This window comes from Sciurus carolinensis, chromosome 7 (genome assembly GCF_902686445.1).
Source record: "Sciurus carolinensis chromosome 7, mSciCar1.2, whole genome shotgun sequence".
Lineage (NCBI taxonomy): Eukaryota > Metazoa > Chordata > Mammalia > Rodentia > Sciuridae > Sciurus > Sciurus carolinensis.
In genome coordinates this window covers 135,083,831-135,101,021 of record NC_062219.1, presented here as the reverse complement: position 1 = coordinate 135,101,021, position 17,191 = coordinate 135,083,831, and the positions used below count along the sequence as shown (strand labels likewise).

The window sequence follows — 17,191 nt, the reverse complement described above, 5'->3', positions numbered from 1 at the left end:
CAGAATCAAGTTTATCATGCTTACATAAGACACATTTTAGAGAGCCTAAAATGTAAACAGTATCAAAGTGTTTTCCTTACAAACTTTTTGGTGCATATTTTGCCCTAAAAATGTATTTTATAACACAATGATGAAGCAGATGAGAAAAATAATCTATTATATTAAGTGTTTCTTTCTCTGATCTCTTCTGTAACTAAGCGATGAACAGCGACAACTGTAAGTTGTAATATATGAGACTTGAAATCCTTCTAATGATCTCTCAAAACCAACCCAGATAAACATGAGTTATAAGGAAAAGTATTGTTCTTGGGATTCCAACTCAAGATGCAGATAAACTGCAACAGGAAACATCTCTTCTGACACCACAAATTTATCCTTAAAATATTTTAAGACTGAAAGTAAATAAAAATTACATGTTACGTTAAGGGAACAAAACTGGAAATTCATTACAGGGTTGGGATTTATATGTTACGGATGAGACCAACGTTCTGGGAACACCTGAAACTAGGTTCTTCCTTGAAGCCCAGTTCTAGGAAAATGTTGTTCAGTATATGAACTGAGACTAGGGAAATGCTGTCCATAATTTATGATATGACCAGAAAGCAGGTCTCTTACTGTGGAAATAAATCGTTTATAAGAAACTGGAAGTCATAACTTCTACTGAGTGTTGATATGTTTTCAGAATTCTTAACATTACCCATGTAGGATCAAAATCTATAATAAAAAAAAATTTAGTTCTGGAATAGTTTCAGAGGCAATGGGGAAACAGTCTCTTAGGAAGCCATTGGCAACTCAGAGATTCCCACTAAAGATGAGTTAACATACAAAAATTGTAAGGCAGGAAAGGATTTCAAACCAAACATTATTGTGACACTGTTGACCAAACACAATAAATGGTAGAAAAAGTATGCAAGGAACTATGGATAACAGAGAAATCTGACAATAACTTAAAAAAGGAAGGAATCAACTATAGAAAGCAAAACTAGGACTGTATTTTTAAAAGAAAAAAAAAACATTGAACATGAAATAGTTTTCAAATAAATATTCCTTATAAAAATTCTAAAAAAGAAAGGAAACTGTGGTCACTGAAATATTAATCTTTAATAGATATATTGAACAATAATGTATAAGAAGCTGAAAAGAGAATTGATTAACTGGAAGGGATAGCATAAGAAATAATCCAAAATAGAGCACATTTATGATAAGAGATATAAAATATGGAAATGTAGACAAAAGACATGGAAGATAGAATGAGAAATCCAATGTATATCTTTTGGAATTCCATGGTGAAAATACAGGTAAATGGGAGGGGGTAATGGTCAAATAGAAAATAACTGAAACTCTTGAACCAAAGACAGAACCATTTATATCAAAAATTGTGCCAAACTGAAAGGAAAAATGAAATAACACAGTCTAAGAAAACAAATATCTTGAAAATTACTAAGGAAAAATGGACAAATTCTGAAGAAATGAGATTCCTTATTATCCATGATAAATATTAGAAAACAACAGAAGAATGTCTTCATATGATAAGAAAGAATAATTGAAAACTTAGACTCCTATAATTAGTACGTCTATCATTTAAGAAAGAAAGTAAAATAATACATTGTCACATGTTTAAAATCGAAGGAATCTGACTACCTATTGACCTCTTGCTCAAAGAACTATTAAAGAATGTACTTCATTAAGGAGAGAAGTGAACCAAGCACAGTGGTGCATGCCCGCAATCCCAGCAGCTCAGGAGGTTGAGGCAGGAGGATTGTTAGTTCAAAAACACCCTCAGCAAAAGCAAGGTGCTAAGCAACTCAGTGAGGCCCTGTCTCTAAATAAAATACAAAATAGGGCTGAGGATGTGGCTTAGTGATCAAGTGTCCCTGAGTTCAAGCCCTGGTACCCTCCACTCCCCAAAAAAGAAGGGAAATGAATCCACAAAAAGACCTGCTGGGAGATTTACTAAAAAATTTACTAAAAAATTTACACTTAAAAATTTAATTATAACTCATTCTGGAGGGAAGTTTTTAAAACATAATGATGTTTTAATTCCACACAATAACACAGATGGTTGAAGGGGATTAGATATTTTTTCCTCTTTGAGAACTCAAACAAACATATTGATGAGTTTTTGCTTTATTTAAAATATAAACACATGTTAGAAAGTGGTAACTAAAAAAATAGAAATTAAATGTTTAACATAGAAAAGTACAAAATATGGGAATAAAGAAAACTTAATTCAATAAGAGGCTGAAAAGGAGAATAAGAGAAGAAAAAATAAGTCATGGAAAATTGAAAAAGTAAAAGAAAATGGTAGAACTAATCTAAATCTATCAGTAATACAATAAATATAAATGGATTAAACTCACCTATTTCAAAATAGAAACTCTCAAATTTAATTAAAAAACAAATTGCCAGTTGATAATTGCAAGAAACATCATAATTAAAAGAAAGGTTATGTGTTAAAATTAACATTAGAAAAAATGTATATAAGAAGAGCACTAACAGGATAGAGAGGTCATTAATCACTGATTGAAAAAGTAGTCCAACAAGTAGTTATAAAAGTGTTGAATTGTATACCTTCAAAACTTGACCTCCAAACTTATAAAGCAAAAAGAGATAGACTTACAAGGAGGGGGTCAACAAACACAATGATAGCTGGAAGTTTTAATGAGCACTTCAGACATGATTAGTTACTCTCTTACTTGCTAATAGCACATCATTCTAAAGGGGTAGGGGAATCAATTGCTCTACCTTGGGCCTTGGGCTGGCATTTAGAAAAAAAATTCCCACTTAGATTTTCTGATTTTTTTTTTATCAGTTTATCCATGCCAAGAGAGTTTCCCAATAAACCTGTTTTACACAGAGTGTATTGATCCCTGTTTTCCCCTTCTAATGTGAATGAACGGCAGAGAAGGAGAATTTCTGAGGTCTGCTCAGAGATCTCTGAAAGACAAAGTCTTTCATTTGAGAGTCTCAGAATGCCAGATTAACATTGTTCAAAGCAGTTATGGAAGAAGATAGAGGGTGAGTATCTACGATATTGAGAGGCCCACTAAAGCCACAGTCCATGTCCATAACCAAACACGGACCAAATGAATTTGGGACAACTGATCTGGGACCAGTTCCTTCTCCTGTCTCCTCACCCCTGACTCTACCCTACACTTCCTGTATTCCCATCCACCCATCCAGTTTCACATTCAGTTTCTGCATAATAATAAACTACAGAAGTTCTGAAATGTTTTCTATCAAGACCCTAATTTTTAAAAAAATACTTCTATCATAGTTCTTTGAAACAAAACTAGGCATGATCTATTTTTAAGTCTCTCTCTTTGGACCTTGTTGCATAATCTTAAATTTACCAGGTCCATTTGTGAAAATGAAGACAGCTTTTCTGCTCTTTTTAAAGTTTCCTTAAATTTGGTCCTCACATTGTGTTTGTACATGAGGGAAATTTATCTCTGCACTGTTGCTGTGGTAACTAGAGAGTTAGCTGTCTTTTTGGAACAAATCCATGACATGTAAATAAATAAATGGGGATGAATGCAGTGTATAGTAACTATATTTATCCTGCCTTTTGCTGGAAGTTTGTCATAATAAAAGCCATTGTGTGATCTTTTAAAGGTTCTTGGTAAATTTAATTATATGAAGCTTCCATTCATATAGAAAATACCCTAGAATCAAGTACCATGGCAAGGTAAACACCTCTCTCCATGGTAATCTCTTGTGTTAGCTAACTTCCAAGATGGTGCCATCCTGGTATTCATATCCTCATGTAACCCCTTTGCTTGTCTTACTGGGGTTTGATTTTTTCCTAGCCAATGCAATATGGCACTAGTGATGGAGTGTCAAGTTTGTGGCTTTCATATCTCTCAAATAACTGTGGGAAGCCAGCTGTCATGTCATGAGTACACTCATGTAGTCAGTAGAGAGTTCATGTAACAAGGAACTAAAGTGTCTGGCTAGTGATCAGTGAAGAGCATTGAGCTTGGCACCAGATCTTCCTTCAGTTGAACCCAGATATGACTGCAGTCCTAGATGACAGCTTGACTTCAACCTTATAAGCAACTTTGTCAGAACTGCCCAGTAACTACTCCTGGATTTGTGACCCAAAGAGAGTAGGAGATAAGAAGTGCTTATTTTAGGGGCTAGGGTTGTAGCTCAATGGTAGAGTGCTTGCCTAGCAGGTGTGAGGCACTGGGTTTGATCCTCAACAGCACATATAAATAAATTAAAGGTATTGTGCCCATCTATAACTAAAAATATTTTTAAAAGAAGTGTTTATTTTAAGCAGCTAAGTTTTGGGATAATTTGTTATGCAGCAATAGATAACTGATATACCATTTTATTTACAAAAATATAAAGATATCATAACATATACTTATAACCAAAGGTAAATGTAATGTAATCTTCATTTTGCTCAGGAGATCCTTCTGGATCTTACAAAGCCTGAGGTTTTTCACCATAAATATAATTCTCCTTTCCTCTTTGAAAATAGACTTGACTTGTTCACCCTTGTATTCCTAGAGTCAAACCTATATGTGGCACACAGCACATGTTCAGTAACTATGTCCTGCGTTGCTGACTTGATTGCCACTGTAGGATCCAGTGACTATTGAAGGCATAGGCGATGTGATTGAATCTTCACTGAGCTTGAACCAGGCTCTAGAAGGAGCTTTCTTGAATAGATTCTTTGCATCGTCTAATTCCCCATTTGTCTCTATTTCTTAAGAGTTAATCAAAAAGGAATGAATCATTAATGTCCGCAGTGTGGATGAATCTTAAAATAACTGCCAAGTAAAGGAAGTGAGATAAAAATGATTTCATATGACATAAGTTCACGTACATACAATTTTAGAAAATGCAAACTAGTCTAGAGTGATAGGGAGCAGATCAGAGCTTGCCTGGGATGGGGGTTGGAGAACAGGAGAGATTACAAAGGGCATAAGGAGCCTTTAGGGTATGATTATATTTATTAAAATAAAAATGGCCAAGTTTTTGCCACTACGTCAGAATACAGGAGATAATGAAAAGGAGGAAACATTTATTTCGGCTCACAGTTTCAGAAGTTTCTGCCCAGGATCCTTTGGCTCTGTGGCTTTGGGCTTGTGGTTGGCACAGTACATAACGGTGAACGCATGTGGCAGAGGAAGGAGAACTGTTCACTTCACGGAGGACAGGAAGCAGAGAGAGAGAGAGGGAGAGAGAGAGAGAGAGATGTGCCAGGATACCACAAGAGGTCACACCCCAAGGCTAACTTCCTCCATCTAGAATCTAGATCCCCATCACTTAAAGATTCAACCACCTTCCAAGAGTTCCATAGGCTGGTGACCAAGCCTTCAACACATGGACCTTTGGGAGATATTCAAGACAAATAAGGGTCTAGAAGAGTATATTGTCTCCAAATCCTGGGTTGTTCCCACTATATCCTGTATCTTTTGTCTATGGATTACTATTTGTTTTAGTCCATTTTCTGTTACTAAAGCAGAACACCTGAGACTGGGTATAAAGAAAGGTTTATTTAGTTCACAGTTCTGAAGGTCAAAGTTTCCAAAATTGGGCAACTGCATCTACTCAGCTTCTGGTGAGAGCCTTGTGCTGCTCTATCTGTGGTGGAAAAGTGGAAGAGAAGCATGTGGAAGAGACAAAACACTAGGGGTAGACTTGTTTTATAACAACCTTCTCTTAAAATAACGAATCCAGTTCTGGAAGAGTGTGAGCTCACTCACTCCCAAGATGGCATTGATCTGTGAGGGATGCACCACCATGAACCAAACACCTCCCACTCCCAACGCTGTCACAGTGAGGAGTTAAGCCTCGATGTGAGTTTTTGTGGGGACAAACCATATTCAAACCATAGTTCTATTACTGACAAAATATCTTCAACGGCATCAACAGAAATACATGTTTTAACAGAGAAAGAACTAATTCTAGCCTGGTTTTCAATGGCTTGGATTCTGATGAATTGGAGATTTACTTGACCGATTTCTCTTTCCAAGGCAAAGCATTTGTGCAGAACCTCAGACAAAATGGCACTCCTCAGTAGCTCACACTCAAAGGTTCTGCTGCAAAGCCCTGTGAGCAGATGGGCCTCAGGGGCCCAAGGCACCTTCCCTGGCTGCCCGTGTTGTGGGCACTGAAGCCCCCAGAGCTCTGCCACCTCCTTGGGAGTCTTTATGCCTCTGGCTACTAATCAGAGAAAAGGAGTAACAAGAACTGCCATCTAGACCCAGAGCTATCAGGGTTTAAAGTGGATGATTTTCCCTTTGTTAAACTTAAATATTTCCTTTTTTGTCAGTGTGGTCTGCCCTCTGTATCCACGGGTTCTCATCCATGGATTCAACCAATCACAAATGGAAAATGTCTGTACTGAATATGTAATTTTTCCTGATATTTCACCCTAAACAATAGAGTATAACTCTTTGCGTAGCATTTACATTGCAGTGGGTATTATACTTCACCAAGATGATTTAAGTCTCTTGGAGGATGTGTGTAGGTTTTATGAACATAATATTCCATTTTACATAAGGAACCTGAGCATTTTCAGATTCTGAAATCAATCCCCCACAGACACCCAGAGACCATTGTATTCTCCTTTCAGAAGAGATTTTTGGATGACCAGTGCTCTCTTTCTAGTACTCTCAAGGTTAGACTTACCCTAACATTTCTCTTTCAGGATGAACCCAGATTGCTTTCTCCTTCATCTGACCTTCCCCATCTCCTTGGTTCTCTGTGGAGATTCAAGTCTCTTGTATAATGGTTTGGGATTTTCAATTTGGAATCAAAGCAACCCAAATTAAAGTACTGGTTCCAAATGACTTTGGATGAATTTACATCCTAAGCCTTAATTTTTTGATCTGCAAAATGGGAATCAGGCTCAAGTTTATATTATGAAAATAAAATAAGTTCCTGCATGTAAAGTAAATTTAACCTAGCAATAGCACATGGTATATATAACAAGTACTTAATAAATGCCAGACATTATAACTTGATGAATAGTAAGGAAAAATGTCTGCAGAATTAAATAGAAAGAGTCATTATGAATACTTTAACTTAGTATTTCTCAGTATTAGATTTTGGAATCCTATCTATCAAATTTATCTGTGAGTTCATCACATTTACCTTCTATGGCCAACATTCCACATAATGCTTTCTATAAAAATAAGGAGAATTTGTTGTTTATGTTATTTGTTGTAACTCCTTGAACCACATTCCAAATGAGAACTCTATGTTCTAGCAAAATGCCTCTTCCTTTGGGGGAATTTGTTAATACTGTTTAGAAAGCCATGACAGCAATAAATTTACTTCCCAACATTAATATGTATTATATAACATATAGTATATTATTTATAAATATGCATATCACAGCATATTAATGAAGTATGTAATATATTAATATCATATTTAATATAATTAAATATTATATCATTTATAATATATTTAGCTATCTTTTATTAAAATTAATAAGTATATGCATAGGAATAGGAAAGACAGAATTAATCAGACATAATTTTCCCATGTTCATATATGAATTCACCACCAGTGAAACTCCACATCACGTACTACCACAAAAATGGGATCCTAATTAGAATACATTATATTCTAAGATGTATAATATGTCAAAATACATTCTACTGTCATGTATCGCTAAAAAGAACAAATTAAAAAAAGGAAAAATAGGCATTTGACATGGCATGTCTGACATGGCTAATATACCTATCATTTTCTTTCATTATTATTTTCATTTTTACTTATGACTTACCAGCTTCTTCTCTAACATTAGTGCCAAAATCCTGAGAGTGAAGTTCTCAGATGCTGGCATCATAAATAATTGAAGGCTCCTTGAAGTTACCCACTACTTGAAATACCTGCCTCTAGAAAAAAATATTCTTCACTGTAGTGCTTTATAATTTTCCAGGGGCAACACTCAAGGAGAGGCTGCCCCTTAGGGAAGACACTCACAACTTGAGGTCTGTGTCTAATCTCTGACAGAGTCAACAGGTGCCAGGAGCTGTCCCTTTTTTCAATTGGATTGTCCAGCAGGATGGGTTCCTTTCTCCACTACTCTCTCCCTGCCTAACCTCAGAACTCCTTGAGTCAGATCATACCTGGTTCCTGTCATTCAAAAGAAGATGCACATTAACATGAACCCCAGTCCTGCGATAAGAACAGATATAATTCTGGCATCTTTAGATCAGGCTCCTATTTTTAAGCAAATGTGGCTTCTGATCCAACTGTTGATTCAATGGGATTAAAATAAATAGATAACTTTAATAATGTATTTTTAATATGTATCTCTTATTTACTTGGTACATTATCCACTATTTAACCTTGATTTGTTGATATTGCGACTATAGTCACTTTTGGTCACCAAGTGACAATCACTCACTTCTTTCATTAAGATCTGTGATACTATTAATTAGATCCTAAAAAAACCACAGCCAAGAATCTTAAATTTTTTGTGGCAAGTGCTAGCAACTCAATTCAGGTCAGGTCAACTCAAGACTGTTTGTATTTTTGAGATTAGTTCTGACCAATTCAGAACTATCCCAATATATAAAGATGGCATTAAATAACATTACCTCCACAAATGTCCAGCTACACTAAATAATTAAGAAGAGATACCATATGAAATGATCAGAGGATCTCTAAATAACAGACATTTTCATCTCTTAGCTATGCCATTTTTGGTTTTGCACTAACTTCTTATTTGTATTTCTGTTAAAACCATTGTGCAGGCAGACAGTCCAATCCAATCAGACACATCATCTGTTTCCTTAAGTCCCTGACAGGAGCTGAGTTCATCACCACTTTTATTTATTTATTTATTTATTTATTTATTTTTACCTTTTAGTCTGATTAAATGTTTATTAACTTCATGAGGCTAAAGATTTTTCTTTCAGTGACAACAATTCTCTAGCCCAGGGATGCATGTACTGCACCTCACATGGCTCCCCTTCTTCCCAGACCCCTTAGCATGCCCTTTCCTTGGTGCCCCTGAAGGAAGGAAGCCCCTTCTCAATTCCACCATGGACTTCAAACCAAGCATCCAAACACCTGTCACAGGTTCTGCTTAGAACAAACAATCTTTGGCATAATTTATTAGAAGATTAGGAAAAATCCCTGAGGAGGGCGATGCCTACTTAAGACCTACTCTTGGCCAACAAGGAGAAACAGTTGGTTAAAAAAAAAAACCCGAAAAGAAACGTGGTGTGAGCTGGCCATTTGTATGAGTTTTGAGGTACCCAGGAGTCAATGAGGAGGTGGGTACTCGGGTTGTTATATGGATGGATTTCTGGATTTCATTCAATGGAATAAGCCCATTGAAGGAGACTTATTTCAAGAAAAACTATGGCTCTGAAAATTAAATCAAATAAGAGGGACACAAAGGGACCTTTCTAGTTCAAATTAAATAATCTTGATGAGGAAGGGATAAAGAAAAAATGTAAAAGAGACTTTGGAAACTGAGATTAAACATGAATATAGGTTAAATGTGATATGTATTCTAGACATGATCCTGGAATGGAAAAAGGACATTAGTGAGAAAACTAATGAAATCTCAGTAAAGTTTATAGTTTAGTTAGTAGTAATGTACCATTGTAATGTCTTAGTTTTAATAAATGTGTCATAGTGATAGAAGATTTCACTAGGAGAAACTGGGCACAGTGCATATGAAAACTCTATGGACTATCAATTCAACTTCTCTGTAAATCTGAAGTGATTGCAAGCTTAAAAATTATTAAAAGAAGTGAGTAAAGAAGAGCTAGGAAGGACATTCTCCAAGGAGGAATGAGAGAGAAAGAGAGAGAGAGAGAGAGAGAAACTACATTACCTTAATTAATAAGTGTTATGAGGTTCAGCTCCTGTTATGTTTATAAAAAGAAGAGAAAAAAAAAAAAACAAAGAAACAGTGGATGGTGTGATGTGGGCAAACAACTTCAAAGAAGCTGATCTTCACTTTGAGGGGAGGGTAGAATGGGCACTGTTCGAGGGAAAGGATGGCCAAGACAGAGGAGGAGATTGCAGAAGAGCGATTGGATGCTCTACATGATTGACAGCTCCCTGGCCAGAATGAACTTCTAGCTTGAGTGAGATGATCTGTGAGAAGCAGTGAAAAAATGAGAGAAAAGTCAGAAGACTCGAGGGAAACAGATGTGATCCTTCTTTGGAAAAATGAGAAGAATGCTGATGCTACAGGTGGTCTTTGCATTCTAGGAAAAACATTGATAATCAGGTAGGGAATGTGAATGTTTAGAGATCACAGGCAGACAACATGGGCTCACCCAAGAACAAGGGAGGCTGAACAAACTGCAGACCCTTTTTGGATAATGTTACTACACTGTTAGAGCAGGAGAGTGACATGGGCATAGTGTATCTGCATCTCTTGAAGACAAAGCTTTTCATTTTGTCTTGGTGGACACAGTGGATTTTTGAGAGTTGGACGATAAACAGGTAGTGAATTTAGAACCCAGATAGTTTAGATTTATCTGAAGCGAGCTGGTCTCCAGTGCTCAGCTTACCCCCATTTCAATCAGTGACTCAGAAGAAATCATCCTATTGATGTTAATTGTGTTTATCTGCTTGTAATAGAAACCCAATAGCAATTGTTTAGCCAAGCAGGGTCAATTTTCAATTATTTTTTTTCTGTGGGGATGGGGGGAACAATTAATAAGACCAAAGAGAACAATCCATGGCTGGCCAATGCTTCGTGATTTTCTTAGCAATATTTAAAAGTAAAAATAATGAAATTCAGTTATGCTCCAAATGAGTATCTCCCTCCTCAGGGATTTCTCCTAATCTTCTAATAAATTATGCCAAAAATTGTTTGTTCTAAGCAGAACCTGAGACAGGTGTTTGGATGCTTGGTTTGAAGTCCATGGTGGAATTGAGAAGGGGCTTCCTTCCTTCAGGGGCACCAAGGAAAGGGCATGCTAAGGGGTCTGGGAAGAAGGGGAGCCATGTGAGGTGCAGTACCTGCATCCCTGGGCTAGAGAATTGTTGTCACTGAAAGAAAAATCTTTAGCCTCATGAAGTTAATAAACATTTAATCAGACTAAAAGGTAAAAATAAATAAATAAATAAATAAATAAATAAATAAATAAATAAATAAATAAAAGTGGTGATGAACTCAGCTCCTGTTAGGGACTTACCCTTGATTAAGGATAGACTGCATATATAATGGTGACCTCATAAGATTACATTGAATAGAGCTAAAATTTTCTTATCCAGTGAATGTAGCCATTGCTACATTGTAACACTGCACATTGTTCACATGCTTGTGAGGATGCTAGTATAAGCAAACCTTCTGTGGGGACAGTCACACATTAAAGAACAGCACATATATTTATGTACAGTACATAATACTTGATTATGGTAATCATTGACCATTGTACTGGTTTATGTATTTACAATACTTTACTCATTGTTATTTTAGAGTGTACCTCTACTTATAAAAAATATTTCTTGTGAAGCAGTCTGCTGTGTTATGCTAGCAACAACGTCATCCATCTCATATTTATAGTCTCTCGAGTTCATCATTTCATTTTGTGCTTGATTTCATCTTACGTTGCTTTTCTCTTCATAGTCTCAGGAGGACAGACAGTATACCATACAGCCCGGGTGTGCACTTGGCTATGTCATCCAGATGTTTGCAAATACACCCTGTGATGTTTGCACAATGATGAGCTCCCCAAATGATGATTTCTCAGAAGATATGCACCTCATTCGGTGATGCATGACTACTTCAATACCTGCTACAACACACATGAACTTTAGAATATCAGGCTAAGCAAAGGAAGCCAGACCCAGAAATCCACGCTGTATGATTTCATTTATATGAACTGTCCAGAATGAAAAAAATCTATAGATGAGTAGTGTCCAGGGGCTGGGGGTAGAAGATGGAGGAAGGAATGGGAAGAGGATGTGTCTTCCAGGGGGGATAGGATTTCTCTTAGGACAGATACAGCATTCTCAGGTTAGACAGTGGTGATGATTGCGCAACTTTGTGACTATACTATGAAACACTGACGCATACACTTCAAAAGTAATGAATGAATAAATAAATAAAAACAAAAATTTCAGAGAAAACTTCTCTATCCCCTCCCATGTGTTGATGGTGGATGTCTTCCCTATTTTGATTGTGATGATGGTCTTTTGTTTGCACATGCATGCCAAAACTTACCACATAATACACTTTAAATATGTGAAGTTTATTACATGTGAATTGTATCTCAATAAATGCAATGTCAATATACAAAAGTCAGTTATATTTCTATACACAAGCAATGAAAATACAAGTAATTGAAATTAGAGTTAAGTGTAAGATAACAGAAGGAGAGTAGAAATCAGGAGGTTGGAGCATCTGGTGGGTTGTCCTATCAGGTCTGAAAGAAAAAGGATTCAGGACCTTGCCAGAGGACAGCAGGCCTGACCGTAAAGGATAGGTCTGGAGTTTGGTCTAAATATCTTCTAAATGTCCTACCAACCTTGACAGAGCATAAATAAAAAGAGTTAAAAGCATCCAAATAAAATAAATTTTATTGAGTCAGCAGGTCATTTTTATTTAGTTAGTTATTTATTTTGGCAGTGCTGGTGATGTGACCCTGGCCCTTGATCATGTAGGACAAGTGCTCTACCACTGAGCTACACCCCTATAGCCTGTTTTTTGTTTGTTTGTTTGCTTGTTTTTCAACATGTGCTACCCCTGGATGTCCCAGATTCTGAGCTCTGTGCCCCTCCAAGTTCTCATCTTGTTGGAAGAAATTTAAGGATATTTTAATTAGGAGGAGAAAATGATACATATTTGAGGTGATGGATATGTTAATTAACTTGATTCAATCATTCCACATGATATAAATATATCAGAGCATCACTTTGTAACCAAGAATACATACGATTATCGTTTGTCATTCTTCAATAAAATTAACAACAACAAAAAAGAAATGCAGGAACTCTAATTTTAAGTAAGAGGGCTTAGGTGACAGTTTTAGTTTTCATTTGTTTTTGTCTTTTCATTGACATCTAAAAACACAGATGGCCTGAGGAATTTTTTCAACCACACTGGGAGGTGGTTCTGAACAGAAGGAACCAATTGCAGAAAGCACTCTTGCTGCTAGATGCTGAGAGACACTCATTTAAATGTCAATATTTGAAGATTCAGTTCCATCATGGTTCTGAAACCATGGTAGTGGATATTCTGGTAGCAAAACCAACTTTTATAATTTACTAGGAGGAATCTTGTCTAGGATCTGGTGTTCTCTATTGGAACTTAGGAGGTGTAGACATGTACAAGGTCACTCACTTCCCCTCTGGAGTTCTCGACTGGGCCAATAGGATGTGTCATTGAATCCCAGCTGACATTTGCAGGAAGTACTCCACACTTCAAACATTAAGAAAATGGACAAGAGAGACTGCATTGCAATGTTGAGAGCAAACATACCTCTGGGGTCTGAAAGATCAGCCTGTAAATTCCAGCTTCTCTTTAGGCAAGTTGCTTAATGTGTCTGACTCGGTTTTCTCGTCTGTGTAAATTGGCAATAATGGCCGCTTCTCAGTCCATGGGCTGAGTCCATGGTCTTCTCATGTCCACAGGTTCTGCTTGGAGGGCCAACATATCATTGTACACAGCTTTTTCTTTTACCACTAGTCCTTTAAAAATGCAGTATAACAGCATTAACAAAGTATTTGCACTGTATTAGATATTATAAGTACTCTGGGTACAGTTTAAAGAATACAAGAGGATGTGCTTAGGTTATATGTAGGTTATATGCAATTATTACTCTATTTTATGTACAGGCCTTGAGTACCCCCAGAGTTTGGTATCTGTGGAAATTCTGGAATCAGTCCCCCATGGGCACTGAGAGATCACTGTATGATAGTAGTAACAAGGCAAAAATACTCTGAATTATTGATCACTTAGTAGGTATACCAGTCAGAGACAAACCAGGAACACAAGCTGCTGCAAATGTTTACATCAGAATTTAATGAAGGATGTTGGTTATGCAAACAATGGAGCATCCAGGAAGTCACACAGAGGCCGAGGGTGCTAGAAGCCATTGCAGACCCTCAAATGCAAACACAAAAGATGGGGCTACATGTTTTGAGTTCCCAAAGGAGCTGGATATACCATGATGGAACTGGGGTGCTGTGGTTAAACATGGCTTTGAGTGTTTCCCCCAAGGGTTCCTGTGTTGGAAGCTGGTTCTTAGTTTGGTGGTGTTGATGTGGTGGGATCTTTAAGACGTGGGGCCTGATGGGAGGTAATTGGGTTGTGGGGCACAACCTTCAGGAAAGGTTACTATAGTTCTTGTGGGACCTATCAAATTTCCACTAGAGTCTCTTTTTATAAAAGGGCAAGCTTAGCCCCTGAACCTCTCTGGCTTCCTGTCCTATCAAGTAATTCTTTCTTGCACATGCTCCCACTAGGATATGGTCCCTCTTGTTACGAAGTAGCCAGAGATCCCTCTGGAGAGCTAAGCATACACTGACACCATGCTTTTGGATCTCTTGAACTATGAGCTAAATAAATCTCTTTTCTTTATAAAGCACCTAGCCTTAGGTATTTTGTTATAGCAACATAAAATGGATTCATATATGGAACCATAAAGAAGGCATTTTGAGAGCATGTCTGGAGTCAAGTAGGAGGAGAAATATCTCACTCCTTTCTCTCTTCTCCCTTCCCTCTTCCAGTCAGTGTCTTCTTTGATCACATTTGTCTGGCAAGACTCAGGAACTTGGGAAGCACAGTCTCAGGGATAAGACCAGCTGCCTAGAGGTCAAGAGAGAAGGGCGAACGTGGATCTGAGAGCTCACTAACCAGTACCAGTACACCGCGCATCTTGCAACTTATTAAATAAGTCAAAGAATGAGCATTATGACTGGCATTTACAAGTGGCTTAGTTAAGATTTCCCAGCCACTTCAGCTTGTGTCCAGCTGCCGTGCACATCAAGGGAGCTGTGACTGAAGATGAAATGATACAGAAGTGTCTCCTCATTGATGGGAATGGTTCTGGAGATGATGAAAGAATTAATTTGCTAGTGAAAAGTTTCATTAAGTGGTGCAACTCTGGATCCCAGAAAGAAGGATATAGCCAGTACCAACATATGCTGAGTGCATTGTCTCAATGTGAATTTTCAGTGGGCAAAACTTTACTGGTATATGACATGAATCTTAGAGAAATAGAAAAGTCTGAAAAAAATTGACAAAGAAATAGAATGCAGCATTGCTGGAGCTCATGAAAAAATTGCTGAGTGCAAAAAACAGATTCTTCAAGCAAAACGAATACAAAAAAATCACCAAGAATATGATACTTTGGCAAAAGTGATCTGTCATCATCCAGACAGGCATGAGACATTAAAAAAATCAGAGGCTCTGGGAAAAGAATTAGAGCATCTTTTACATATTAAAGAAAGTGTTGAAGATAAGCTGGAATTGAGATGGAGACATTTTCATGTTCTTAGTACCATTCATGAACTTCAGCAAACATTGGGAAATGACAAAAAGCTCTAGGAGGCAGGAGAAGCTCAAGAAAAAAGCATGGAAGCAGATCCTAAGCCACAGGCAGGCAAATCACCATTCCCAAGAATACCGAAAGAGTGATGTGATCTTAGTGTATTTAGAATTTGCTGTGCTCTTGACATATTTGAAGTTTTGGCAGTGAAGTGCTTTGCTTTTAAATATTAATGCACATCTCATTTACATTTCTTCACATAAAGGAAAATGACTTCAGTATATATTTGTTTTTATTGAAATGCATTTTTCATTCTTAAAAGGTTGGAAGCAACATCCAAAAATCTTTAATAAAATGTCTTCGAGTTACATGTTTGTGCCCATTAGTAACTGGTAACATTGATTGCCTTATAAAATAAGGGAAGACTGTGAAAAAGTGGCATTTCTAGGATGTACGTGGGATGATGAAAATAATTACCACTTTAGAAAATGAAGTCCATGAACAGGCTTCAGGAAGACCACCAACCTGTGAAATAACATGCAAAACGTTTGTGGTGTATGTTTACTGTGGGAGAGGTGCTGTGATGTTAAGAATCACTGGTGTCAGAGGTAATTACAAGAGCCAAAGTAAATCCACATGCATTGCTTTCTAAAAACAAAAAAAACCAAAAAAAAAAAAAAAAAAAAAAAAAAAAAAAGAAAGATTTCTCTTTCTTCTATTATTCCCCTGCTCTACCAACTTAACATGAATGTTGATTCATTGTTTGTCACCTTGGCAGATCATATCTCTCTATGCTGTGTGTTACCTGTAGTTCTATATCAACATGGGTTCTTTGTCCATCTTTCTAGAAGGTAGAAGTGTTATTGTGTTATCTGCCCTTTCCTGTGCTCTGCACTGGGCTTGACCAATAGCCATGTTCTGGTCCTTTGGCTCTGCCCTCTCTAGCCGTTTCCTCTGGGCAACCCTGTCTAATCTGCTTCTGTTCTCTGCTCAGGGAAGATTGCCAGATGTTGCCGGTGCTCCTTCAGCCTAAACCATGAGTGGAAGGCAGCAAGCCTGATGGTTGACCAGGAAGTCTTTCCAGCCAGTGAAGTCCCTTTTAATCCTACAGGAAGATGATTTGGTAAATGAGTTCTTGGTCTCCCCTTACCCATGGCAGATATGTTCCAAGACCCTCAGAGAATGCCTGAAACTTGGGTGGTAACAAACCCTATTTAAACTGTTTTTTTTTTCTAAACATAAAAGCCTGTGATAAAGTTTAGTTCATAAATAAGCACATAAGGTATTAACAATGATGACTAATAATAACATAGAACAATTATAACAACATATTTTAATCAAAGTTATTGAATGTTCTTTCTCTCTATCAAGATATCTGTTGTGCTGGTCTCTCTCTTGCAATGAGGTGAGCTGATGCAATGCCTGCATGAGGAGATGGGGTGAGGTGAGTAACAGGGGCATTGGGATGTAGTGTTAGGCTATTACATAAGGGTGCTTGAACACAAGACTGTGGTCCCACAACACCTCAGTGGCTACTAAGTGACTAATGAGTATCTAGTGTGGAAACTCAGCAAAGGGGTGATTCACATCCTAGGAGGGATGGACAGGGACGACTTGGTATTTAATTATACTACTCAGAATCATGCTCAATTCAAAACTTCCAAATTGTTTATTTCTGGAATTTTCCACTTAATATCTTTGAACAATGGTTGACTAAAACTATAGGAAGCAAAACTGTGGATGGGAAGGGG

At 37.2% G+C, this 17,191-nt stretch overlaps 1 pseudogene; it reads left to right on the top strand.

The window, feature by feature from the left end:
- Positions 1-200: 200 nt before the first annotated feature.
- Positions 201-15,589, top strand: LOC124989447 (THO complex subunit 7 homolog; annotated as a pseudogene).
- The last annotated feature ends 1,602 nt before the right edge of the window (positions 15,590-17,191 follow it).